Below are 27,175 nucleotides of genomic sequence, written 5' to 3' on the forward strand. Positions count from 1 at the left end.
GTGGGGGGAGAGTAGGTGAGGGACAGGAGTACTCTGGCTATGTCCCAGGTGGTTAAATGTTATTTGGGAATCAAGGAATCTGTACCTCCATTTTTTTTTTTCTTATTAAGAGTGAAGGCTACAGGGGCACCTGGGTCGCTTAGTCGGTTGTATCTGACTTCAGCGTGGGTCATGATCTCACAGTTCCTGAGTTCGAGCCTCACGTTGGGTTCTGTGCTGACAGCTCAGAGCCTGGAGTCTGCTTCGGATTCTGTGTCTCCCTCTCTCTCTGCCCCTCCCCCATTCCCTCCCTCTCTCTCTCTCTCTCTCTCTCAAAAATAAACATTAAAAAAAAATTAAAAAAAAAGTGAAGGCTATGGGACATTTTCAGGGTTGTCAATGGCAACAGAGTGTAAAGCAATAATATTTCTAGGAAATCACCTCAGGGTAGTTTGTTTATAAGAGATATTTATGAGGGTGCAAGTTTTGTGAAGTGGTTTTACTGGTAAAAGTCAAAGGCAGTAACAGCACAGGGCCATATGGGGTGTGATGGAAAAATCTTGAGGGTTTTTAGAGCAGAGAAATTCTGGATTTGAATCTAGGTTCTGCTGTTTAGAACCTTTGCAACCTCAGGCAAATTACTTGAGTTCACTAAGACTTAGTTGCTCCTTTTATAAAATAGAATTAATAATAATACCTGTTGTGAAGGGTTACTGAGAGAATCCCTGGAGATAACATACATGAGGTGCAGAGCACATCTCTGAACCCTGTCTCCTTCTGTTATTTTGAGACTGTTAGGGATCTACTATGATGTCTATGATATTTTTGGTATCAGTATCTAGTAGACATCTCTCTAGCAGTGAAATGGAGCTGATGTTTGGGATCACAGTCAATGAATGTCCTGTGGTGTTAGGAAGTTCAAGAAGGCTGCATAGATTAAGAATCTTGAGATCCTTAGACTTCTACCCAAAGAGCTGCCTGCTGCTTTCTTTTAAAAATCTTTATAAACGGGGCTCCTGGGTGGCTTGGTCCGTTAAGCATCTGACTTCGGCTCAGTTCATGATCTTACAGTTTGTGAGTTTGAGCCCCATGTCGGGCTCTGTGCTGACAGCTCAGAGCCTGGAGCCTGCTTTAGATTCTGTGTCTTCCTCTTTCTCTGCTCCTCCCCCGCTCGTGCTCTGTCTCTCTCTTTCTCCCAAAAATAAATAAACATCCAAAAATATTTATAAATTATTTTATTGAAAAATAGTGTATGTTTAGAAAAGTACACGAATGACAAGTATTCAGCACAATAAATAATCACAATGTGAAGACTTCTGTGTAATCACCACTCAGAAAGACTCAGCTGTCTACCGGTACCCCCAAAGACCTCCTTGTGACCACTCCCATTCATTCCCACCTCCCTCTCTTCAGAAATCATCCCGGTCCTGACTTCTCACATCATTAATTAGTTTGGCCACCTTTTGAAGCTTATATAAATGGAGATAATTTATTTTGTGACTGGCTTCTTTCACTCAACATTTCTGTAAGACTCACACATGCTGTTGCCTATAGCGATGCTGCCTTCATACTTCTGCATTGTATATGCATTTATGAATATACCACTGTCATTATCCATCTACTGTTGATGGATATTTCAGTAGTTTCTAGTTTTGTCTATTAAACATAGAGCTGTTGTGAACAGTTTAGTGTATCTGTTTGGTGAACATATCTGCACCTTTCTGTTGGGAGTTTACCTTGAGGTAGAACTGCTGACTTAGCAGGTAGGCACATGCTCAATTTTAGTGGAGATTGCTACCCAATTTTCCAAAGTAAATGCATCACTCATTCCAATATCCAGTACTTATATCCCTCCAAGTGACATATGAGAGTTTTAGTTATAACCATATGTGTACCACATTTAGTACAGTCTTTTAAAAAAAATTTTTTAATGTTTATTTATTTTTGAGAGAGGGAGAGAGAGAGACAGAGACAGAGAGAGAGACAGAGAGAGAGAGAGAGAGACAGAGAGAGACAGAGCACGAGCAGGGTAGGGCAGAGAAAGAGGAAGACACAGAATCTGAAGCGGGCTCCAGGCTCTGAGCTGTCTGCACAGAGCCCGATGTGGGGCTCCAACCCATGAAACCATGAGATCATAATGTGAGCCGAAGTTGGACACTTAACTGACTGAGTCACCCAGGTATCCATGTCAGTCTTTTTACTTTTGGCTATCCTGATAGGTGGAGAGTGGTATCTTCCTGTGATTTTGATTGTGGTTCTCTGATGACTAATGAGCTTGAACACTTTTTAATTCATCCACTGGCTATTAGGACTTTCTCTTTTTCTCTTCTTCTCTCCCTTCTTCCTTTTTCTCCTTTCTTCCTATATTCACTGGTCACCCCTATTTCAGGTTTTGTGCTACTGCTCTGTAAGTCTATGTGTTAGCTCAAACTCAGGCTATCCATTAAGATCGAAAAGAACTGACTCAGAGGGCACCCAGTCCCAGGCAGACAGCACTGGCCTGAGAGCTGCTGTGTCTGGGTCCTCCTCTCAGATACTCTGTCCTTGTGACATCGGTCATTGTTGCATTATGTGTTGTCTCTCTCTCTCTCTCTCTCTCTCTTTTTTTTTTCCAGTTGGTAAAACAAAGAAACTTTAAATGATTTATAAGGGCACTTTCATCTCTGGCATTTTGTGATTGCACATAATTTGGCAGAACATTTACCATGTCCTCACTGCCTTTGAACATTCTGCCCTAAAGTGATCTGGAATAGCGATGGTAAGAAAAATTGGGCCCAAGAATCAGTTTAATGCAGGTATAGCTTGTCCCTTGATCTTACAAACAAAGAGAATGGGGGAAACAGAAGCTGGTGACACCAAGGAACTTGTAGTTTTTAGCAAACTGGGGAAATCTCTCAGTGATAATATAAATCTGAGGCCACATGGGCTGAAGTAAAAACTGGAAGGCCCTAAAGATGGTCAAAGTTCAAATCTTTCTTGAGAACTGTGGTTGTATTTATTCAGGATGCCCTAGGATTTTGAATGACCCATTTGACTCCACCTTCTTCCTTATACAACCTCTGTACATTCATAGCATGACTAGAGACTCTCAACATAGAGCCAGAACATGCCTACCTAAAGTTGCCTCTGATCCAGCAGATGATTGAGGGATCAGTGATGGGTGGGGGGGATCACTGGGTGGTTCCATGGGCTCTCCCCTCCTTTTGGTACCCCCACTATGCTTCTTCAATCAAGGGGAGCCAGCAGGGCACTTACACTGCTGGATTCAGTCACTGACAGAGCAGAATTTACTTAGATGAATTTTTTAAAAATGCACAAGTTTTGTGGCTTTTTGTTTTGTTGCTTACTAACAATTTTATTTTACATCGGCTTATCGGACCATATGCTAATGTTACCAGCATCATTATTCTATGCAATTTAAAAAATACATATGAACATGTTGTATATCTATAGTGATTGATTTAACCAGTTCCCTGTGTAGACATTTAGATTGTTTAGTTTTCCTGTATCAGACACTATAAACATCCTTTAAGCTAATTCTCTATGTAGGAGTCTAATTTTTAAAAAGTTTTTTATTATGGAAACTTTCAAACATATACAAAAAGGCAAGGAGAAGTGTAATAAATCCCCTTGAACTCATCATTTAGCTTCAAGAATTATCAACATACGGCAATCTCATCTTATTTGTACCATTGCATTGTCCCCTCTCACTTTTTGAAGCAAATCTCAGATATGATATCATTTTATCCTTAGATAATTCAGTATGTACTTCTAAAAGATAAGTACTCTTTATAAAAACTGTGGTTGTCTCATGTTTAAACCATATGTGTATTGTAGAAAAAATTGGGGATAGGCGTCTATTATTTACTAGTTCCCATGGGTGAAGAGTCCAGATTTGGCTTGGAAGTATTCTCTGTTTCAGGGTCTCACCAGTCCTGTGTTGGCTGGGGCTGTGGTGTTCCCCATTGCTTAGAGCCTTCTTTTACGCTCACCTGGGTGTTGGCCAAATTTAGTTCCTTGTGGTTGCTGGACTGAGGCCCTCAGCTCCTAGAATCCACCCACAGCTCCCTGCCACATGTTTCTCTCTAGAGACCCTCTCACACATGTAGCCCACTTTTGTGAGCCAGTAAGAGAGAGAGAAATCTTTGATGGTAGCATGGACCCAGTCCCTCTTTTTAGAACTTTCCCTTGATTAAGTCAGGCCCATCTGGGATAATCTCTCTTTCAATTAAATAAATATAAATGGATCTGTCACCCTAATTACATCTGCAAAATCCCTTCTTTCTGTACTGTAAGGGGTGGAGACTACATCAAGACATGAACAGTAACCAAAAAGAAAATAATACCTGGAATTCTATACTATTGCTAATTTAGAGGAGGAATTGGCACTTTTTTTTCTGTAAAGGGTCAAATAACAAATATTTTAGGCTTTGTGGGCCAGATGGTCTTTGTCACAACCATCCAACTCTGCTGTTGTCCCAGGAAAGCAGCCATAGACAGTGTATGAATGAATGGGTGTGGCTGTGTTCCAGTAAAACTATTTATAAAAACAGGTGGCAGGCCATAGTTAGTCAGTGGGCTGTAGTTTGCCAACTTCTGACTTAGTATACGTGACATTCTAATATACTTTTTCCTCCTTAAAAACAGCACCTCACACAATGCCACAGAACTATGATACTGTTTTATAACCTGCTGGGTTGGAGTCGTGTCTTATGACCACTCTAAGAATAAGGATTTAAAATCTGTTCATGCATTTCCTGTGGCGCCACCCCGAGGACATTATTGATTCCATCTCTCAATAATTCCTACCATGAAGCTCCATGTGAAGAACTTCCTTTGGAACTTAGTGGCAACAGAAGTTTTGCTTCCCCTAACTTATTTTTTTTCCTTTAAAACAAATTATACAATTCTCATATTTCCCCCTTTGTTTGGCCTCTAGGAAGCTCAGAGTCTCACTTGAGACTCAATTATCACAACTATAAAGACCCGACAGATTGCCTATTGTGCTTTATCCATCCATGCATTGGTATTTTACCTTATTTTAATTTTCTATGTCTTTCTATTTTACTGTTATTTTATTGTATAAACTGTGTGGAATAACGTTGAGTAAAAATATGAAATTCTATTCCTTGGATGCAAAGGAACACTGAATCTGTATTAAAAATAGCTCCAAATTAGAAATAGCCCTCATATGCATCAAGAGGAGAGTTAATAAGTTGTGGCATCATCATATAATGGAATTTTACACAGAAACAAAAAGATGAAACTGCTAATACATACTACAGCATGGAAGGATCCCCACAGACATCGTGCTGATTAGAAGAAGACAGACACAAAAGAGTAAATACAGTACAATTCCATTTATACCAAGTCCAAGAATAGGCAAAACAAATCGAAGGTAATGGAAGGTAATCAGAACATGATTGCTGTGGGGCAGGGGTGATTTTCTGGGAAGTGGCAAGAAGAAATCGTATGAGGTGCCGGAAATGCTTTGTATCCGGGACTGAGCTGTTGTTATGGAGTATAGACACATGTAAAAATCATTGGGGTGTAGACTTAGGATTAATATACTTTATGCACTTTACTGTGTAAAGATACCAGCTGCTTCTCAAAGAGCACTGCTAATAATGCAGCGTTTTGCTTCTTCTTCTTCTGCGTCTATGCCCTGGTGTCTATTGCAAAAGAACTTTAAAATTGATGATCTCAAACATCCCTACCTTTTTAATTTTTCTAAGTTCATAAGTTAGCAGCAATTGAACCCTTTTTTTTATACCATCTCTCTTAAATGCAGAGCTGAAAAAATAAGTAAAGATAGCTTTTCAACCCCACTGTCTATGGTTATGCTGTTCGTCTGCGGCGTGAGGAGCTTGAGAGGGTTGAGTGGGGGCTGGAATCCGGCCCCTGGGTTACTTGCCAAGCTCAGCTCTTGAAGGCAGTGTCTGCCTACAGTGGCACCTTGCTTATTTGCACCAATATACTTTTTCTAATTTGCACTTAACAGCACAGGTCAGTAGCAGATCTACACAAAGATGATGCTTAGGGCATAATATTAATATTTAGGACTAAGGGTATTTTTGGTGATCTTTAGAATAGAAGCCAGTCTCTGCCTGTATCTTTGCAACCTAAGGAATGTTTTATAAAATAAAATAGGAAGAATCAATATCAATTCACGTGTACATTTACTTAAGTATGTTAAGAAGACAACCTCTAGTTGGCCTAATATAATGGCTTAATGGGGCAGAGCCATATAGAATTTGGGGAAGAATGAGTTTTTGCTGACCTAAGAGATCCATACTTTAGGCTGAGTCCCCTTAGAGAGATGGAACTCATCTTGACTTCTAAAGAGGTCATCACTTAGAGGAACGCATGTGAGCAGAAGACGGGATGAAGCATCTAATCACATCTGTCCTAGCTGACACGCCGATGTCCAGGAAAGAACGCAACAATGAGAAACAAAAGCAGATTGAGGCCTAAAAAGACCCTTAACGTTTTTAAGTGCTAAGATACAAATTTTACGTTACATTATCAGCCAGATATATAGACACCATCAAGACCTTCATCTTCCTAGCTCTTCCAGTATGTAAAAATAAAGCTAAATCATAATGAAATATTAATGCATGCTGGAGAGATGTTCAGATTATACTGGCTTCTTCTTATTTGGTATGAGATAAACTAGAATTATTGGTAGCTGTGAGGTTTTCTCCACCACAATAAGAAAGTCTGTCCAGAAATAATGATGGTAGAAAAACAAATCTCAAAGAACACATTTTAAAAAATATTTTAATTCTAGTATAATTAATACAATTAATAAGTTTAATTAGTGATTGCCCATAAGACTTTAATTTTAATTTAATTTTACTAAAAATATAGTATCTACTTTGGGCACCTCAATATATATTTGGGTAAAATTTGCATGTAAACATGTACGTAACTTTCCTTTGGAAAAGGAAAGTTGTAGCACTGTTAACTCAGCCCTTTTGGAGGAATAGAGAAATATGTCTCTGCTAAAAATTCCAGATGTTAGGATCACTTCCTTGACCAGCAACACAATCTGAACACACTCTCACTGAGAGCTTATTTGACTTTTGTTCTTTGAACACCCCCGTGGATTTTTTGATGGACTCCTGACATGGTCGCGTTCCCTTTGATTGAAAGTAACAGAGACCACTTCAAATCAATAGAAGCAGAAAAAGAGATGTCCTGAGAAGATCCTGGCCATGGAGGCTGGATTCTAGTTTCAGAATTCTGGGAGAGAGTCTTGGTTGCCCCAACTTTGTCCATGCATCCAGCCCTGAGCTCATTAGCTGTGGTGGGTGGCAGAGTCACACAGTTCTAATGTGGCCCTGGGGTCCACTGATGGGAGGGTGAATTTTCAGCAGGGCAGAGATAGGCAAGTGTTGGGAAGATACTTCTGAAGTGGTTCACTCTAGCTCTCAGGAGTTGTCTGCTCAGCTCACCCTCCTCCTTCACTGCGAGAACTGTATATAAGCTGCCCAGGGCTTCTGTGAGCCTATTGCTCCTTGAAGTGGCACTGGACATAGCTCCTGATGGCATTGCAGCTTTTAGATTTCTTCTTTCTGTCTTCATTACGGCAGCTCCCGGCTTGAGCTCATGCATGGTGAAGTTATTGCACAGGAAGTCATGGGCTGGAGTAGGTGGCCAATCCTAGACTGAAACCCCTTCCAAATTTTGGAAGCATTTGTTTTTCATTGCCTATGTGGCTATCTTTCTCTGAACATAGTTTTCCTTCCTTAAATTTTAAATCTTGCAAAGAGTGGTGAGATTTTGTGTTTATATTTGAATCCAATCTTCTTTGTGGACGTGGAATTAAAAGGAAAACAAAACTGTTTAAAATTAAATGAGGGGATGACATGGCTCCTGAAAATAGACTGATAGCGTTTAGACCAGCTGGCTCTGTGCTCTCTCAGGGATTTTAGTAACATTTTTCATTTCTAAGAAAACTTGATCCTTGACAATGACACTGACAGGGACTCTTCTTTTTTTTATTATTAATTCATAATTTTGGCTTATTTTGTTGCGCTCATAAAAGAGCTCCTGGGATCAGATTGCTTTGACATGTAGAATTTAGAGGCTTTCTAAACTCTTGGTTTCTACTTTCAGATCTTAAAATGGAATTTAGATTCCCCTAGCATTCTTACTTATTTTGCCCAAAGGACTTCTCTGGCTAATGTTCATAAGACTCAGATGGCACTTATTTAGTGCCTATAGTTTGCCAGGAAGGGTGCTAGACACACAAATGGCTAAGAAGTCCCTGGCCATAAAAGGCTGTGGGAATTGACTATGTGAACATGTGATTGCTCTACACTAGGAGAAGAACTCCATGGTAGTACTCTGAGGCTATGGTAATAATACAAAGGAGGGAGGGTCCACTTGGCATGAGAAGTGGTCATGAAAAGCCTCAATGAGGCTACAACACCATCTCCTGTCTTGTCTATCTCAACCCATGTAATCACCAACTGTGTTTTCAGCCTCCCCTCTCTTCATCTTGTGTTGGGCTCTTGCCTTGGAAGCTCTCCTCTGCTGCTTGGTGCTAAGAGCCCCTTCTGTTATGCTTGGGCAGACTGAGGAGGGGGGCTCTGCTGTGTTTGGTTCTGGTTGGAGAAGTTAAGGCCAGACCTCCCTGCACATTCCTGCAGCATCCTTGAACCTGAGGCAAATCGATCAGGCACAACTCACTCTTACTCAGCTGGGCTGACAAATAAAAACCACACAAACACAACAAAGGACCTCCAATAAACTTAAAACACAGTGTCAGGAGCCTGTCATAGCTGTGATGAAGCCTCATATGATGTTTTTGTGCTAATCCTACCTGATTCAAAAGTCACAAAATCATTTCCAGCCAGAAGGCCTGAAACTTAAGGCAGAGGTGTTTTTCTCAGGGATTTCGAGCAATATTTTTCATTTCTAAGAAAGCTTGATCCTTGACAATGACATTGACAGGGACTCTTCTCTTTTTATTATTAATTCATAATTTTGACTCATTTTGTTGAACTCATAAAAGAGCTCCTGGGATCAGATTGCTTTGACATGTAGAATTTAGAGGCTTTCTAAACTCTTGGTTTCTACTTTCAGATCTTAAAATGGAATTTAGATTCCCCTAGCATTGTTACTTATTTTGCTCATATTCTTACTGCATTTGTGGGACAAAACTGCAGTGAAGTGTAAGAACAGGATGGGTCTCTGAGCTGGCATGGTTACTATAATGAATCTGGCAAAACTCCAGGCCTCTACCTTTGGGGAAGTTGTAGAAATGGCAGCTGCAAAGGTGAGCTAATGTCAAAGGCATTTATACTCAGGGACTTTGCAAGTCTTCCTGGCACCTCCCACCCTTATTTGAGTCTTAGAGGGTAGAGAAATTTGTACATGCTTATACCCATTCCCATCTTTATTCAAGCCTTATGGACCAGACCATCAATGAAAGAAAGCCCTCCTTGGTCACTGGTACTGGCCATGTAGTATAGAGCGAGTGCCTAGCCTCACTGGCTTTGGTTCCCTTATCTTTAAAATGGGGATAATAACTTGGGAAAGCAAGCTGGTGCAGTCCCTCTGGAAAACAGTATGGAGGTTCCTCAAAAAACTTAAAATAGAACTACCCTATGACCCAGCAATTGCACTACTAGGTATTTATCCAAGGGATACAGGTGGGCTGTTTCGAAGGGACACATGCAACCCAATGTTTATAGCAGTGCTATTGACAATAGCCAAAGTATGGAAAGAGCCCAAATGCCCAACGATGGATGAATGGATAAAGAAGATGTGGTATATATATACAATGGAGTATCACTCGGCAATCAAAAAGAATGAAATCTTGCCATTTGCAACTACATGGATGGAACTGGAGGGTATTATGCTAAGTGAAATTAGCCAGTCAGAGAATGAAAAATATCATATGACTTTACTCATATGAGGACTTTAAGAGACAAAATAGATGAAGGGAAGGGAAATAAAAATAATATAAAAACAGGGAGGGGGACAAAACATAAGAGGCTCATAAAAATGGAGAACAAACAAGGGGGTTACTGGAGGGAGTGTGGGAGGGGGGATGGGCTAAATGGGGAAGGGGCTCTAAGGAATCTACTCTGGAAATCATTGTTGCACTATATGCCAATTTGGATGTAAATTAAAAAAATAAAATTTAAAAATGTGAAAAAAATGGGGATAATAACTTCGAAAGATTAAAGATAACAAAAGTGAAGTGTTGAGTACAGAGCTTGGAACACAGGAGATGTTCCAAACCTGGTAGCTATTGTCTTTATATCGTCAAACAAAGGCTGACAGCTCTCTAGGTCAGTACTACCCTTGCTATAGTCCACAGACCTGCATTAGTTGGTAAGTTGTTACCAGTCCCTGATGACATAAGGACTGAAATGGAGAGTGAGCGTTTAGAAACTTTGATAATTTGACAGAGTAATTTTGTGTCTATTCAATCTAGTGATAAGACAGTTGGTCTTATATTTTGTTTGTATTTGTGCTTTTTAAAAAGTTTTAGTTTGAGGGCAATTTATTTTTCTAGTATTTATAAATTCTGAGTTTGTAACAATTTGGAAATGTAAGAAACTCATTCTTCTGCACAGATTGTTTGAGATGCACTGGCCTAGCTCATTCCCCACCAGCTAAATTACTGAAGCCCCAGCCCGCAAATGCCTCACCTCCTGTATCATTTGGGGAACCTTCTAGGGGCATCTCCTATAGGGAGGCTCATGCACACTCCTTTTGGCTGCTTCATCTCATCTGTCCTATCCACTGTGCTGTTGTTATTTTCCTGGCCAGGATGAGCCCATCATTGTGGCTTGATCTCTTCTTTTGTTTGCTGGGCCAATTATTCTTCCCAATATGTATCGCTAGTGAAAAGCTCTCCTGCTCTGGAGACTCTGTTATGTGCTCATTAAGCATAACTTCTCTGTCACCTCCATCGTGTAGCTTCTAGAGGTAAATTTTTTAATCAATTCATCGAAGCCACTCTCAGCTTGGGAAACCTGATAGGTTCCTAGGCCCTAAGACCAGAGGAATTTGAATTTCATTACATTATACAGAACTCAAAGCGATCCACCTTGGTCTCTTCCTAGCCTGATCACTCTGGCTGTCCTCCCTTGGGGTGTATCTTTCCTTCCCATTGGGCTCACTCTTTCCTGGACTGAGTAGTGGGAGTCTCTTCCTAACGGCTGGGAGGAAGGGTCTTGCCCCCGAACTCCATTTACCAGCCTTGGTGTGGCAGGAAATGATGTCTCCTATATTCTGAGCCAGTCTGCACCTAAACAAGCCAGGGCTGACCTTATTTCTCACTTGCTGGACAACATGGCAACTTACCCCCTACTGTAGGGTAAGTGACTAGAGTGGAAGGTTTAGGGCTGCAGTCATTCTGGGGCTAAGTCTGCCCTGTATTGCTCATCTCCAGGCATGGCAGACTGAATACACAGATGGACCCAATTTTTTTGCATCTCCCTTTACTGAAGCCCTTTGGTGGGGTCTTCCTACTTGGACTCTGGGCTTGGTGACATGACTTTAGTCAATGGGACAAAACAATTGACACAAGCAGAGGCTTGAATAAGTACTTGTGTACTTCTTTCTCTTTCCTCAGACCTGCTAAATTTGGAGGGTAGTTTGTTACAGAACAATGACTAACTGATATACTAGGTATTTTTATTAAGTGAAATCAAGTTCAAATGACCATTCATTAAGAACACCCAAAAGGTTGAGCTATGGAGGGACATGTGAGAAGTGGAAGGACAAAAAGCCCTTCCCTGGTTTTCTCTTGAGAGTATTTTGTATTGATCTTATGAATGGACTGTAAACATCTGAACCCCAGAGATTTAAAAGAAATGTTTGAAATGAGCTCTTTCTTCCTTAACTTTGTTACTGCCTTGGGTCCCTGAGGATTGGGAGACCTGGACAGATTAGTATATATTTCTTTGGCAGGTGATGCAATCTGTGAGATCCTAGAGCAAGATTCTACGTTGTTAGAAAGGCTTTTGGATGGGAATGAAAAAGCACCATGAATTTCCTTGCATAAAGAGTGAATTTCTTGCATTAAAATGTTGAGCTTCTCCTAAACTACTTGTGCTGGGATTGACATCACATGCTTAGGGCTATTTAATCTGTTTTAAAGCCTTGTCTATATGTGGAGGGGAGACATTTTTAAGTTAAAACAAGTCCTCACTTTATTCTTTTCTGAGTGATCACATTTTATTCCCTCATTAAGCGAACTGAATGACCCATAGCAACACATGTGGATGTGGGAGTTGGGATGGCATTTACTTTTCATGGGATTCCATGAAGACTTTTGCCGAACACTTTTGCTATTCCCTAAATGGAATGACTGGGTAATTAAGCATTTTTTTGGAGAAAAAATTGAGTCTCTTAGGAGAATCTTGAGGATATCTAACGTGGATATGAACTTGTTAGAGGGATATGAGAAGATTACATAGAAATAACAGTAAAGAATAGGTACAAACATGGCTGAGATCCTAATAGGTTATTATATACCTGGACGTGCCAAGCTATATACCTGGAGGAGAAAAATTGAGAAACAAGCTTGGGCTAATAGTTATTTTGTTACTATAAGAGTTTCAATGTTACTTTTTTATGTTTTCAATTCTGAATAGTATTCCCTCAGAGAGCTCCTAATATCTGATTCCCTACTATTTACTTTATTTCTTACGGTTATCTTCATTTTCATCCAAAGCAATGTTATTTTCTCAGATTCAGTCTAAACACAAACATGACATAGCTTTGCTGAATCTGCAGATTTATGTCAAATTAATCACAGATGGAAGAACATCCCATGGATGGCATCTAATTCCTGTATTCTCCAGGCAAATTACAATGTAATTATAAATGCATGATTTTTTAAATTTCCTGATTGTATTTATCAGGATAAATTATTCCATTTTAGGAAGTTTTGGATTCTAAAGCTGATTCGAGTATCTTTTAACAACTTCAGAGGTTTATTCTGTTTCCATAATGTGGTTTGTTCATTTCGGCTAAAATGATTTAGTTCTTTGAAAACATATCAAGTATGAATTATAAATATTGAATGATCCTTTTGTTTTGTTTTGTTTTGTTATGTTGTTAAATTCTGTATGAGCTATTACTTTTAGTTCAACAATTTAAGAAATATTGAATGGAGGGCACTGTGCCAGACCCTGCAGGGAGATTTAAGGGCAGATGTCATTTCAGTTTATGGGTATGGTGGAACATGAATAATTTATTTCTCATTTTTGTTTTTTTTTATATTTTTAATTATTATTTTTAATATGTTGTCCGGGATAGATACTAGTTGCACATAGTGCAAAATTCAAAAGATACATAGGTAAAAAATAGGACAAATTCCCTTTCCCTGTCCATCAGGTACCCAGTTTATCTCCCTGGAGGCAACTACTTTCTCCTTTCCATGCCCTCAAACATGCACGTATATGTGTGTTCTCACCTTCATACAAAAGATATCATACCATATTATGCTGCTTTGTACCCCCCTTTTTTCTTTAACTTACGAATATGTCTTAGAAATCTTGCCATATCTGGATATGTAGAGATGTCTCAATTTTTCTAACAACTGAAAAACATTTTGTTGCATGATGATGTCATACTTGAATTAACCAGCCTCTGATGGCATTTAGGTTTTTCTGGTCTTGTGCTATTATAAACAGGTGGCTGTGAGTTCTTTTGGAAATACATTATTTTTCCCTATACTTAACTTATTTTACATACAATGTCATATAAAACTGTATCTATATTCCTTAAAAATTTCCACAAATAAACACTGGACCAACTCAGAATGTCTTTTCACTCTTTTGGTTTTTTTTTTTTTTTTTTTTTTTTTAACGTTTATTTATTTTTGAGACAGAGAGAGACAGAGCATGAACGGGGAAGGGTCAGAGAGAGAGGGAGACACAGAATCTGAAACAGGCTCCAGGCTCTGAGCTGTCAGCACAGAGTCCAACACGGGGCTTGAACTCACAGACCATGAGATCATGATCTGAGTCCTCACTCTTTTGGTTTTAAAAAATTTTAGCTTCTCAGTTTCCCTGCACACAGATATTTTATTGAATTCTTTTTTTTTTTTTTTTTTTTTTGGTTTTGAATACTTTGAAAGTTTAACTCTAGTATTTTGAAATTCTGGAAGCCCCAGAGTGTATCAGAATATGGACATCTAACCAATAGCTTTGCAGGCCAGTGGTTCTCAAACTATCTGTGGTGAAGGACCAGTTCTTTTTCTTTCTTTTATTAGTATTATTTAAAAACTCTCCAATCCATTATAGACCAGTAACCACTATGTTCCTCGCACCACATTCAATCAGGCCTCCACCTTGTCCCAAGAGACAAATTGCTAATCACATGCTTGGATGCTGTATCCATGTTAAAATTTCTAGCTAACACTCTTAAATTTCCTTTGTAGCACTGTCGTAGGACCCAAGATTCAATTCCTTCCAATCATGGTTTTTCCCAGCCTCTAGCAGAAAAACACTGTTTTGATGGAAGAACATCTTTCTTGAATAGGCAAAAGCAACACTGAATAAAGAACAAATTTTGTTTTCATTGTCTTAAATGTACTCTTACCTGGCACTTCATTCTCTAAAAATTATGTTCACTGGGAAAAGTCCCTTGGTCAAATATATATTCATGATGATGATCATTAAAGCTTCTTATTTTATCTTTAAACAAACTCAGAATTGTGATCGGTCACAGAAAGATATGGAGACTGAGTACTGTTCTTTATTTTTTTCTTGCCTTCCTTCCTTCCTTCTTCCTTCCTTCTTCCCTCCCTCCCTCTTTTTCTTTCTCTTTCTTTCTTTCTTTCTTTCTCTTCTCCTTTCTTTTTTTCTTTTCTTTGTGTGTGTGTGTGTGTGTGTGTGTGTGTGTGTTTTGCCACTCAGAGGCCAAAGGCCAGATTCTCACAATTTTCTGACTTGTCTGCCTCCATCTCCAGCAGGGAATGACTTTCTGCCACTTGACTCTTTACACAAAACTGCTCAGTGGGAGTCTTTCCCCCAACGGAGAAACAGAGTTGTTAGAGCTGGAATATATGTATCTACAATTACTTTAAACTTCTAAATGTATACTCTTCTGAAAGACTTTTCTTGGAAGGTAATTTTTTTTTGAGGAAAGGAATTTTAAAACATTGGATAAAATCCAATGCTTGAAGAAAAATAAGGAAAATTGGGGTGGGGAGGGAATTATGCCTTTTTGAGAGGCATAAGTAAATCAAAGATATATCTACCACACGAGTTTCAGGAGTGAAAAACCACCTATCTACTAATCTAGCCAGTAATCTGGATGCAGAAAGGCGTGAGCTGGTAGTAATTGTCCAGTAGCCTGTCCAGAGCTGGGCATTGGACCAACCTGGACTTTTTGCCCCAGGATCAGTCTGTTGCTCAGTTGGAGGCTAATGAGGCTTCACTCTGAATTCCTAGCACCTAGGACATTACCTGGCTCATAACAGGCACTCTTGACTTTTGAAGGAATGGTCACAAGTCTTCCCTTGTCTTTTCTCTTACCATTCAGTTATTTGGCCCAGTGGATGGAAAGTGCATTCATTTTTGCTCCTGCTAATCACCAGCATGGTGATGACTCCTGACCCTGTATTTCCATTTGCTCTTTCAGTTGAGTCCCACATCTCCAGCTACTTACTAGGAATTTCTGTTAGGATATTTTCCATTTGCTTCAAACTCAACATCTCTAAAGGAATTAATCTTCTTCCCCAAACCAGCCCTGCATCTTCAAATTTCCATTGATGGAATATTACTGTCCTAGTTATTCAAGTGTGAAATTTTGTAAATGGATAAATCTCTGAATCCAACCAGTCACCAAATCCCTGAAGGTGTCTATCATCCATTCTTTCCTCTGAAGTTTTGTCACCACACTAGTTAATTTTCTTACCTCCTCATTCTAAAATTCTTGCCATTGTTTCTTCCTGCTCCTTTCCAACTAGCGTTGATGCCAAATGTATCTTTTTATTGTTGACATCACAGCTCTTACCTGCCCCAAATCCATTGTCATGATGTTCTACAGTATTGAATTAAATTTTTTCCTGCTGGCTTTCAAGATCCTCCATTTATTATTTCCCAAAATATAGATACCTTTAATTCTAGGCAAACTGACTTCCTCATCAACCATTGTGATATTGTGACTTATAATTAGAAATATATATTTGGTCTTCAACCCCTAGCACAGAGCTCCTAAAACCCTTGAAATTTCCAAACTGATGAAAGCAATCACAGTGTCTTTTGTTATGTTAATGAAGTGACTTTTGCAAGAAACCTAAGGGTGGGGCCTGGTTGCTAGGGAACCAATCTGGGGATTTAGTCCCTCACTCTGGACCTCCAGGGAAGGGAGGGGGGCTGGTGGTTGAATCAATTTCCAGTGGCAAATGATTTAAACAATCTTGTCTGCATAACAAAGCCTCCTTCATTAAAACCTGAAAGGATGGGGTTCAGAGAGCCTCCCAGTTGTTGCTAGGAGTATGTTGTTCTTAAAAAGAACACGGAAGCTCCTTTCCCCACTCCTTGCTTCCATCTAGCAGTTCCTGAGTTTTATCCTTTTCTAATAAACTGGTGCTCTACTACATAAAATGTTTCTCTGAATTCTGAGAGCTGCTCTAGCAAGTTAATCAAATCTGAGGAGGGGTTGTGGGAACCTCTGATGTATAGCTGGTTCATCAAAAGTACAGGTGACAACCTGAATTTGAGATTGGCATCTGCAGTTGCAGAGGGGTTAATCTTGTAGGACTATAACTCCAGGCAGACAGTGTCAGAATTGAGTTGGATTGTAGAACACCTAGCTGGTATTGGAGCATTACTTGTTGATATGGGGAACATCCTACCCTGTCCTATGGAATTAGGTGTGAGTCCCTCTTAACCATCCTAACCATCCCAGAACCTTCTCTGGTCCTGTCATTATACATAATCTCTTTTTTATTTGATTTCTCACCCATTGTATGCATCCAAATGGCACACATCCTCAAACTCCTGCTCAGATTCTTCTTCCTCCAGGGAGCTTTGTTCTCCACTCTGTCATATTTCCCTCTTTTTTATTTTTAATATTAAAAAAAATATTTATTTATTTTTGGGGCGCCTGGGTGGCTCACTTGGTTGGGCTTCTGACTTCGGCTAGGGTCATGATCTTGCGGCTCGTGGGTTCGGGCCCTGCATTGGGCTCTGTGCTGGCAGCTTGGAGCCTGGAGCCTGCTTCAGACTCTGTCTCTGTCTCTCTGCCCCTCCCCTATTCATGCTCTGTCTCTCTCAAATATAAATAAAACATAAAAAAATAAAATATTTATTTTTGAGAGAGAGAGAGAGAGAGAGTCAACAGGGGAGGGGAAGAGAGAGAGAGACACAGAATCCGAAGCAGGCTTTGCCCACACAGAGCCTGATGTGGGGCTCAAACTCACAAACCGTGAGATCATGACCTGAGCCAGTCAGTTGCTTAACCGACTGAGCCACCCAGGTGCCCCTCATGTTTCCTTCTTCTTGTGGGCATGTTGAGAGGTGAGACAAGGACAGTGAAGGAAATGGAGATTGTATATGGCAGCCACAACATTTTTTGGGAGCTAAAGGGATCACAGAGTGCTTCCTTTTACATTTTTTCTTATTTAATTTCTTAAGGGCTAGTCAAAGGAATTGGGAATATTTGGCTGAAAGAAAAGATGACTTTGTTTGGGGTCATGAGAGTTATTCTTAGTTTTTATGAGGACTATCATGCAGAGAAATTCTTATTCTGGGTACTTTAGAACCCCAGTCCTATATGTGATCAGGATTATGTGGGTTAAGTTACCAAAAGGCAGAAACTTCATGTAATGTCTAGCAAGGTGGAACTATTTTTTTTTTATTTTTTTCAACGTTTATTTTTGAGACAGAGAGAGACAGAGCATGAATGGGGGACGGTCAGAGAGAAAGAGGGAGACACAGAATCTGAAACAGGCTCCGGGCTCTGAGCTGTCAGCACAGAGCCCGACGCGGGGCTTGAACTCACGGACCGTGAGATCATGACCTGAGCAGAAGTCAGACGCTTAACCGACTGAGCCACCCAGGCGCCCCGGTGGAACTATTTTTTGACAGAGAAACTGGATATGGGGAAATTTTCAAATGATTGAAAGCTGTTAGAGGGGAAAAAGTGGTCCTGAGATAGACCCAGTGTCAGGAAAGGTCATCAGCAAGATGGCTAAAATAAACTCACTATGAGGATCAAAAGAGATGAGATCAGAGGGGTGACCCTCGCATAGGTGGTCAAAAGGGAGAAGTTCTTTTGAGACCATGACGGGTGGCTAGCTCGACCTGTCCTGCACTGGCCATTCAGCTATCGGGCTCGTACTCGTGGGTATGGAAGAGCAGCATCGTCACTTTGGTGGGGTACATCTTGATAGTCTATGTTTGCAGGACTTTTGCAAGATTGAGCTGTGCTCCATGGCAGTGTGGGGTGATGTGACCAGAGCTGGTGACATGATGCATGTGGCAGTGGTGGTGAGTAGAATTCCATTCTAGACTACTTAAGTATCCGTTGTGACCAGTGCAGAGCTCAGAATTTCCACATGGAAGGGGTTTGGGACAATCATCTCATTGAAGGGTGGAGTGTGTGTGTGTGTGTGTGTGTGTGACTGAATAGTATCTTATACGATATTAAGAGAATGTCTATAGTCTCTGTGAAAGCATGGGGGTATGAATAGAGATTATGGGACCACTGTGGGTCTCCCATCCCACCTCCCAAGGCCTCCATGGCTGGAATGACAGGGTCCTGGCTGGCGGGAACAAGTAGAACCTGCCCTTTAGCTGTGACCAGTGGCAATGACACTGGTCAGGTAGTGGTGAAGAGGTACTATTGTAGTTATGATAAGCTAAGCTGCTGTGACAAATGAGACTCCAAGTTAGCATGGCTGCAATGCTGCAGAAGTTTATTTCTTACTCACATAGCAGTCTAACATGGCTGTTCCTGGTTGGTGGGTATCTCTCCTTTGGGCAATGATTCAGAAATCAAGGTGTCTTTCACTAGATGCCCAGAGACATTGGCATTTAGGTAGGAGGGAACAGAAAGAGAAAAGAGACACTGCTTTATAAAGCCTGGCCCTGAAATGGTACACATCATTCCTCCTCCTATTCCATTGGTGAAAATTAGTCTTATGTCCATATAACTGCAAAAAAGTCTGAGAAATGTGGGCTAGTCTTGTGACTGTTAGGTCCTGTGACTAAGGAAGGAGAGAAGGTTTGGATACATGCCTGGCAGTGTTTGCGTGGGTTTGCACTGGGCTTCTGGTGCATCTGGGCTTGTGGTGGGATTTCCAGTGCAGTAGGGGTCACAACTGGGATGTGGAGTACAGTGCGGACCGTCCAAACTCCGAAGCTTGGTGATCCAGACATTCCAAGAACATTCTGCTCACAGTTCGCACATGCAGAAATAGGCTGTGGGTTGCTTTGGCAGGTGTGGGGTTCCCCCTAACTGGAGATATGAAATATATGGATGCAGCCAGGATCAGATGGTTGGACATGAAGACTTCTAAGGTCCTCTGAGCACTGACTCTCTGATCCTGTAATCCTGTGTATTTGTAAACGTATAATATAATGCACACTTACTGTTATACTGATTTGTATTGTTCATTTTGGTGGCAGCCTAGTGTAACAGAAAGAACACTTGCCTAGGAAGTATGGTAGGAACCTGATGTCTAGTCCAAACTCATGGTTCTGGGCAAGTCATTTACCTCCTGTGCTTTAATGTCCTCATCTACAGAGGGTGGCTATGTTAGAAGAGCTCCCTGAAAATGTCTACTTCCTAATCCCTGGAACCCACGAACATGTTATCTTACGTGACAAAAGGGACTTTGCAGGTGTGATTAAATTAATAATCCTGAGAGCAGGAGATTATCCTGGATGACATGGGTGAGATCAGTGTAATCACAAGCACCCTTAGAGAGGAGACAGGAGGATCAGAATCAAAGGCTGGACATGTGATAGTGGAAGTGGAGGTTGAAACGATGCCCTTTGAAGGTGGAAAAATGGGCTTTATTGGCCTGAGGAATGCAGGTGGCCTACTGGGGCTGGAAGAGGTGAGGAAATAGATTGATTCTCCCCTAGAGCCTCCAGAAGAAAGGCAGCTGTAGCATGACCTTGAGTTTAGCTCAGATGAACCATTGCAGACTTCCTGCCTCCAGAACTGTAAGATAATAAATAAGTGGCATGGTCTTTTTTATTTATTTTAAAATTTTTTTAATGTTTATTTTTGAGAGAAATGGAGAGAAACAGAGCATGAGCAGGGGAGGGGCAGAGAGAGAGAGGGAAACACAGAATCAGAGGCAGGTTCCAGGCTCTGAGCTGTCAGCACAGAGCCCAATGCGGGGCTCGAACTCATGAACCGTGAGATCATGACCTGAGCCAAAGTCGGGACACTGAACCGACTGAGCCACCCAGGGGCTCCCCTAAGTGGCAAAGTCTTAAGCCACTAAGTTTGTGGTAATTTGTTACCATGGCAGTAAGAAACTAGTACAAACTCTAAGATTCTTTCTAGAACTAAAATATTGTAATTCTCGATTTCATGTATATTACTTACATGTCTTTGACTAGAATGAACTTTGAAGGCAAGGACTGCTTCTAAGAGTTAATCTTCTGTAACTCTGGCACATAGTTAAAGGGGCTTAATAATCATTGATTTTTTTTTTTTTTTTAGTTTTACTGAGGTATAACTGACAAAATTGTAAGATATTTCAAATGTGTAATGTAATGACTTGATATAATTTACATTCTGAAAGGGTTTCCCCCCACCCCCCATCTGGTTAATTAACATATTCATCACCACACATAGTATTTCTTTTTTGGGAGGTGAGAAAATTTCAGTTCTACTCTGTTTGCAAATTTCAATTGTATAATACAGTGTTATCAATCATAGTTGTCATGTGATACATTAGATCCTCAGACCTAATTCATCTTATAGCTGGATGTTTATGTCCTTTTATCACTCCCAATTTCCTCCTATTTCCTCCATCCCTCACCCCCTGGCAACCACTTTTCTACTCTCTGTGTCTAGGAGTTAAGCTTTTTTTCTTTTTCAGTTGATATTTATTTATTTATTTATTTATTTATTTATTTATTTATTTATTTTTAACGTTCATGCATTTTTGAGATAGATAAAGAGAGAGAGAAAGAGAGAGAGAGAAAGAGAGAGAGAGTGCGAGTAGGGGAGGGGCAGAGAGAGGGAGACACAGAATCTGAAGCAGGCTCCAGGCTATGAGCTCTCAGCACAGAACCTGACCTGGGGCTTGAACTGACAGAATGCAAGATCATGATGTGAGCTGAAGTAGGATGCTTAACTGACTGAGCCACTCAGGTGTCCCTCAGTTGATTTTTTAAAAGTTTCTGGGGAAGGGTGCCTGGGTGGCTCAGTTGGTTGAGTGTCAGACTTTGGCTCAGGTCATGATCTCGCAGTCGGTGAGTTCGAGCCCCACGTCAGCCTCTGTGTTGACAGCTCAGAGCCTGGAGCCTGCTTCAGATTCTGTGTCTCCTTCTCTTTCTGTCCCTCCCCCACTCATGCTCTGTCTCTCTCTCTTTCAAAAATGAATAAAAACAAAAAAATTAAAAAAATATAAAGTATCTGGGGAAAGCAGAGAAGCCATGGTGACTATCAAGACTTTGGAGGTGGTCAGAAGCCATATGGACAACAGAGGGCTCTTCCAGATACCTCTTGATCTCTCATCGCTGGCCAAGCAATTATGTCTTTCTCTCCCACATCTTCTGGGGCCTCACATTTATAGGCTCACTTCTGCCCTATTCTCTGCAGCTGGCCCCAACTCTCAACACTGAGGCCCTGTCCAGTGTGGAGGATACATCCTTAGATCATCTTGGCCACCAATATGGCTCCTACATGTATTCTGGTAGCTGGACACTTGCCTCTGTGATATAATGCACAGTGTTGGGTCTTTGTCCCTTGTTTCTGACACATAGCTTCTAAAACCCTTGGAATCTCCTGAGTGATAAGCATGTCCTTGCTGTGCTAAGGAGACAACTCTTGGCTGGGGGGCTGCTAGCTTTAGGATGGGGACTGGTTGCCAGAGAAGCCATCCAAGATTAGAAACTTGGAACTTTCAACCCAACCTCACGAACTCCAGGGAGAGAAGAGAACCTAGAGATTGAGCTCATCACCAACGGCCACAATCACACCTATGTATTGAACCCCCCCTAATTGATGAGGTTCAGGGAGCTTCTGAGTTGGTGAACACATCCACATTCTGGGAGAGTGGTGTACCCCAACTCCATGGGGACAGAGGCTCCTGTGATACCTCTTCATCTGGCTATTCATTTGTACTTTTATAATAAACCATTATAGTAAGTATAACATTTCCCCAAGTTCTGTGAGTTATTCTAGAGAATGATCAAGACTGAGGGTCAGACCCAGGAGGGGATTGTGGGAGCCCCTGACTTTGTAGCCAAGTGAGACAGAGTGCAGGTAACCTGGGGACTGGTTTCTGAAGTGAGGGCAGTCTTCTGGGACTGAGGCTTTCACCTGTAAGGTCTGAGGCTGACTCCAGAGTGTCAGAACTGAATTGAATTGTAGGACACCCAGTTGGAGAATTAGGGAATTGGTTGATGTGAAGAAAAAACCTAACAGGCCTTATCTGTAGATGCAGTCTTCACCCTGAACTCTAGTTCTGGTGCCTGAACCTCTTGCCCAAGTCCAGGTTTGGTTAACTTGCCCAGATCATGGCCCCTGCACCCTTGGGCTTCTGCCTTGTTCCTGCCACTTCCTCTAGGACCTGAGGTCTTCATTTTGACCATCAGCCCAGTGTCTGTGTCCCTGTTGCCTGAGCCTGGCTCCTGATTGGTCTCTAAGCACTGTCTACTATCCAATTTCCTGCCATTGTCCTGTGTTCACATTAGCAGGGTAACTTTTCCCTCTGTTAGAACTACTTAATGCTGCCTGTCTGTCACATCTTTACTCCTCTGCCCCCAGACAGCTCAGTTTTCCAGAGAGGACTTCTAGCACTTAAGAAAGGGTTGTCCCACTGGAGCCTAGCTCTCTAGCGCACAAGGTCATCTCCTGGTTCTTGACTCTAACACTGTGTCCTAAGGCATTGCAGCCAGCAGAGTTATGCCCCAGGGGATTTTGAGAAATGACGTCAGCAGTGAACTTGGCCATCCCAGGACCTAATTAAATTAAGCTGTTTAGTGCCAGGGCTTGGCACATGTTTTAGCTTGGAAGTTAACAGGGCTGTCCCTGCAAGTCTAAGATGTAGGTAGAAAGAGATAGGAAGTCAGAGGAAAAATAAAGAGATTAAGGGGTAAGTGATGGAGCACACCACAGGGAGTGCCACAAACTTGACTTCTGGTACCTTCCCTGGCCTATTTTACTACACCAGCACTCTGAACAACAGGCTGTCATTGGAACAGGAGCACCACATACTCAGCTACAGGCAAAGTGCTGTTCTCAGAAAGCAAGAACAGAATTGCATATGGAATCTAGTGGCCTCTTCAGCAAATGGGGTGGAATGGTGGAGAGAACATGGGGTTTGGCTTCAAACAAACCTGAGTTTGCATCTCAGTTCTGCTCCTTTTGAACTGAATAAACTCGGGCAAGCTAGCTTGACCTTCCAAAGGCTCAGTTTTCTCATTTCTGATATGGGGATAACAGCACCAATTTCAAATGAGATAATGCAGGTAAAAACACCTAGTGATGTGCTTGACATAAAACAGGTGCTCAATAGATGGTGACTCTGCCTTTTCTTCCTTGTCACTGTTCCTTGTCACAGCACCAAGGCAAAATAGTCTTGGTGGCTTTGTGGAAACGTTTGTTGCTTTTCCTGGATACTGACTTAAAGCAGCAGATTTCTGCAAGCTGCCTGGTATCCAGGTGTCCTAAGGTCAGCCTGCATGCAGCTGCTATAATTGGCTCAGTTGCCTAAATGTCTCTTAGAGGAGGCAATTGCATGCAAACATGCTTATCAGGGTGGGTGGGCATATTTAAATCCTTGTGGGTATCTAACATCCAGGGCATTGTCATTGGAACTGCTGTAAAAATGGAGAAGCAAGGAGCTCCCATATTTGCCCCCTGCCCTTCTAAACCTAGGGAAGCTTTCTGGAAATCAGGTGGGTCTTTCCATGAGGAGTAAGTATTGCAAGCGTTGCAGGTTACGTTGCAAGCTTTTGCATGCACACATGTGCACACCAAAACCCAAGAAATATTTATTGGACTTCTGCTACATGCCAACCACTGTGTGAGCGATGCAATGGTGAGCAAGACACACATCATTCTCTCCTCTAATAGGGAAACACCAAGAGCGAGGATAGTCTGTCTACATATTAAAGCCTAGAGTCAGATGAAGAGCTTTCAGATATAGAATGAAAAACAGATTATGACTTGTTAATTGAGCACCTTTTGTTTTGCTCCTTGCTGACATAGCATACCTTTTTCAAAATTAATTTTCTCATTACATGATGTGTGATCAAAAGACAATTAGTAATTTGAACTGGAGGCAAATAAGCAATTGTCTACTGGTGAGAACTTGTACAGTTCTTGTTTGGAGAGATCTACAAAGCAAATGCATAGGCCGGTCCCAGGGGAGCACTGCAGACAGGGAAGGGTGCTGCTCTGGTATGGGGGGCTCCAGCGGGACTAGACTTTGAACTTTTGGCCTTTTGGGTGTAAAAGGAAGGAAAGTAATGTGGTCGTTGTCACCAGGAGAGACCCTCATCTAATGGCTAAAACACAGTCGTGGGATTTAGCTCTCATAAATTCTAACTCTCCTCTGCCAATGACCTGATGTGGGGCTTAAGCCAACCTCATCTTGCCTTAGTTCCCCCTTTCTATAAAATCAGAGAGCCAACCAAAGACTAAAGAGTCAGAAAACATGTATCCCAATCCTGGCTCCACCATGGACAGTTGAGAGAAGTTTGATTTTTGAAACCTCTGTTTCCTTCTGAAGGAATTCCTTCCTCCTTTTCCTTCCACTGTAGTCTGTCTGCTGGTTTGCAGTTCTTGAAATCAGAAACAAGACTTACTTTTTCGGCCCCTTGTAGAATAAGCCCCCAAATCATGCTTGCTGAATAAATGAATGAACCACAGCACTGAAGTTTGACTTCATCTACTGTCTTGGGGACCTTGGAGCTATACCTGTATGGACCTGCTAATAGCCTTTAAAGGCACCACTTGGGTTCCTTACAATGATGGGCATGTCAGTGAGGTTGGATGCTTTTTGGGGAGAGTGTACACGCTTAGTTCTTATTTATTTCATATGGACTATCTTCCTCTCTCAAAGGCCCTTTTTTAACCTGGTTTCCTCATCTTGTGGATCCCACTCCACTCCTGGATTCCACCCGGGGGGCATAACCAGGTGTGTTTTCTCTACCAAAGGACTGAGCCAGATTGGAAACTTTCTTTGCTACTGGTCATCTATGTGACTTTGAATGAGTTACCACCTCTCTTAGAATCTCAGTTTTCCATCTGCTCCATAGGGAGTATATTCCTATGTTGCTTCTATTTCCCCCAATGCAGGGTAGTAGTGAGAATCAAATGAGATGATTTTCTTGTGAATAGAGTTGGAAAACCAGAAGTGGTGATAGGAACCAAAGGCGAAATTTTTGTAATTGCCACTTACCAGCATCACCAACAACTTGGTTGTTTTTGTCTTCCCCACCACATCAGAGATGCCCACTGATGCCATGTAAAGAAAAATAAGGAAGCAGAGAACTAAAAATGCCTCTGTGGAATCGTAGAAAGTTTAAAGTTAATATACACCATTTCATATTCATTCATTCATTCATTTATTCATATTTCCATCCAGAAAGTAATTATTGAACATTAACTGTATACAAAGATAAATCAAACATGGTTCTGATCTTGTGGTTCCTTCAAAATGGTAAGAGAAGTAGTGCTCTTATCTTAAAAACCAATAATGCAAAGTAGAAAATGAAGGTATTCCTCTGATAACAGAAATATAGTTTGGTGCTATGATTGCACTGAAGGGGAGAGAGAATTTATCACCAAGGGGCAGGAAGGCTTATTATGAGAGATGGTTTCTGGCTGAGCCTTGGATAATGGGGAGGATTTGAACCTACAGAATGGGATCGGGGAGGGAGGGCATCCAAGCAGAGAAATGGCTGGAGTAAACAGGTGCATTCTGAATAGCAGGCTTCTCTGTGACTTTGAAGTCCCCTTGGCCCCCAACCTGGGTTGTGCTTGAAGTCCCCTTGACCCCCAACCTGGGTTGTGCTCCTGGTTCGAGGCTTGCTTGTTTTCATTTTCTGTTGTTTTTAATTTTTTCCTTTGATCTTTCTTAAGTTGCTAAAAAATGGTCTGCTATCTCACCATGCAGTAGATTTGAGCATGAGAAACTCATGGTCCTTACTAGTATAACCTTGGCTCCACGTTATGTAAAAAGTCCATCAAAAATTCTTCTGAAATGTGAGGTTCGCTTCAAAGTGTTCTTCTGTTGACCAAGCCTTAGGAGGTGTCATGTCCAATCATCACTTCTCAGTTACTGGGCTTCCCCCGCCTTGCTCTGAGATCAAAGGAAAGGAGAGTTCCATCATGCAAGTGAAAAGGAGTTTCACTGAGGTAACTGATGGGGAGCAGAAATTAAACGAAAGGGGTCAAGAAACTGCTAGTTCAGGGTGTGGGAAGAATCCGCAACTTGTTTGAGATACCAAGACAAGGTGGAAAACAAAGTGAGGCCACCACCGCATTCCAGATGATCAAACTTTGCTTTAGTGTGAATGCTTGAGAGACTATCATTTACAGGATTCATTGTGCTAGAAGCTGGGACCAATCCTCTTAAATTATACTGTGTGGCTCTTTCCTCCCACCACATTCAAGTAGCAAAATAAGCAGAGCAGGCATTTATAGAGTCTTAACCTGCATGTATATTTTGATGTATAAATTGGGCTACCTTAGAATATAAGAGGATTCTTTTTAGATTTTTGGATTTTGTGGTTGATAAATTTAAAAAAATGCATTCAACATAGAATTCTTAACTTTTTATTTGCCAAATCAAGGACATTAGACAAAAAGGACCTTGATAACTGCAAGCTGATTGTCATTATTTTAAAAAGAAAGAATACTGCGCGAATTATTGGGAAGGGCGTAACCTCAGACTAAAGGGCAGTCCTTCCTAAAAAAGTACAGTGGGTAATCTTCCACCTATGCTTTTGTTCTAAAGTGTTTTAAATTGCCTCATGGTGAGCCCAGGTCATGGGTCTAGTCTCCGGGG

At 41.2% G+C, this 27,175-nt stretch overlaps 1 long non-coding RNA gene across 11 annotated transcripts in view; it reads left to right on the plus strand.

Annotated features, from left to right (window-relative positions):
- The first annotated feature begins 2,612 nt into the window (after positions 1-2,612).
- Positions 2,613-27,175, plus strand: part of LOC122233012 — a 134,795-nt gene continuing 110,232 nt past the window's right edge. For 9 of the 11 annotated variants that reach the window (XR_006210415.1, XR_006210414.1, XR_006210424.1 and 6 more), the window contains exon 1: positions 2,613-2,737. This is a non-coding gene — a long non-coding RNA (uncharacterized LOC122233012). Of the gene's footprint in view, positions 2,738-18,371; positions 18,456-27,175 lie in introns of all 11 variants that reach the window. The other 2 variants (XR_006210413.1, XR_006210418.1) reach the window with 1 other exon arrangement.

The sequence above is a fragment of the Panthera tigris genome, chromosome D4 (assembly GCF_018350195.1).
Source record: "Panthera tigris isolate Pti1 chromosome D4, P.tigris_Pti1_mat1.1, whole genome shotgun sequence".
Taxonomy (NCBI): Eukaryota; Metazoa; Chordata; class Mammalia; order Carnivora; family Felidae; genus Panthera; species Panthera tigris.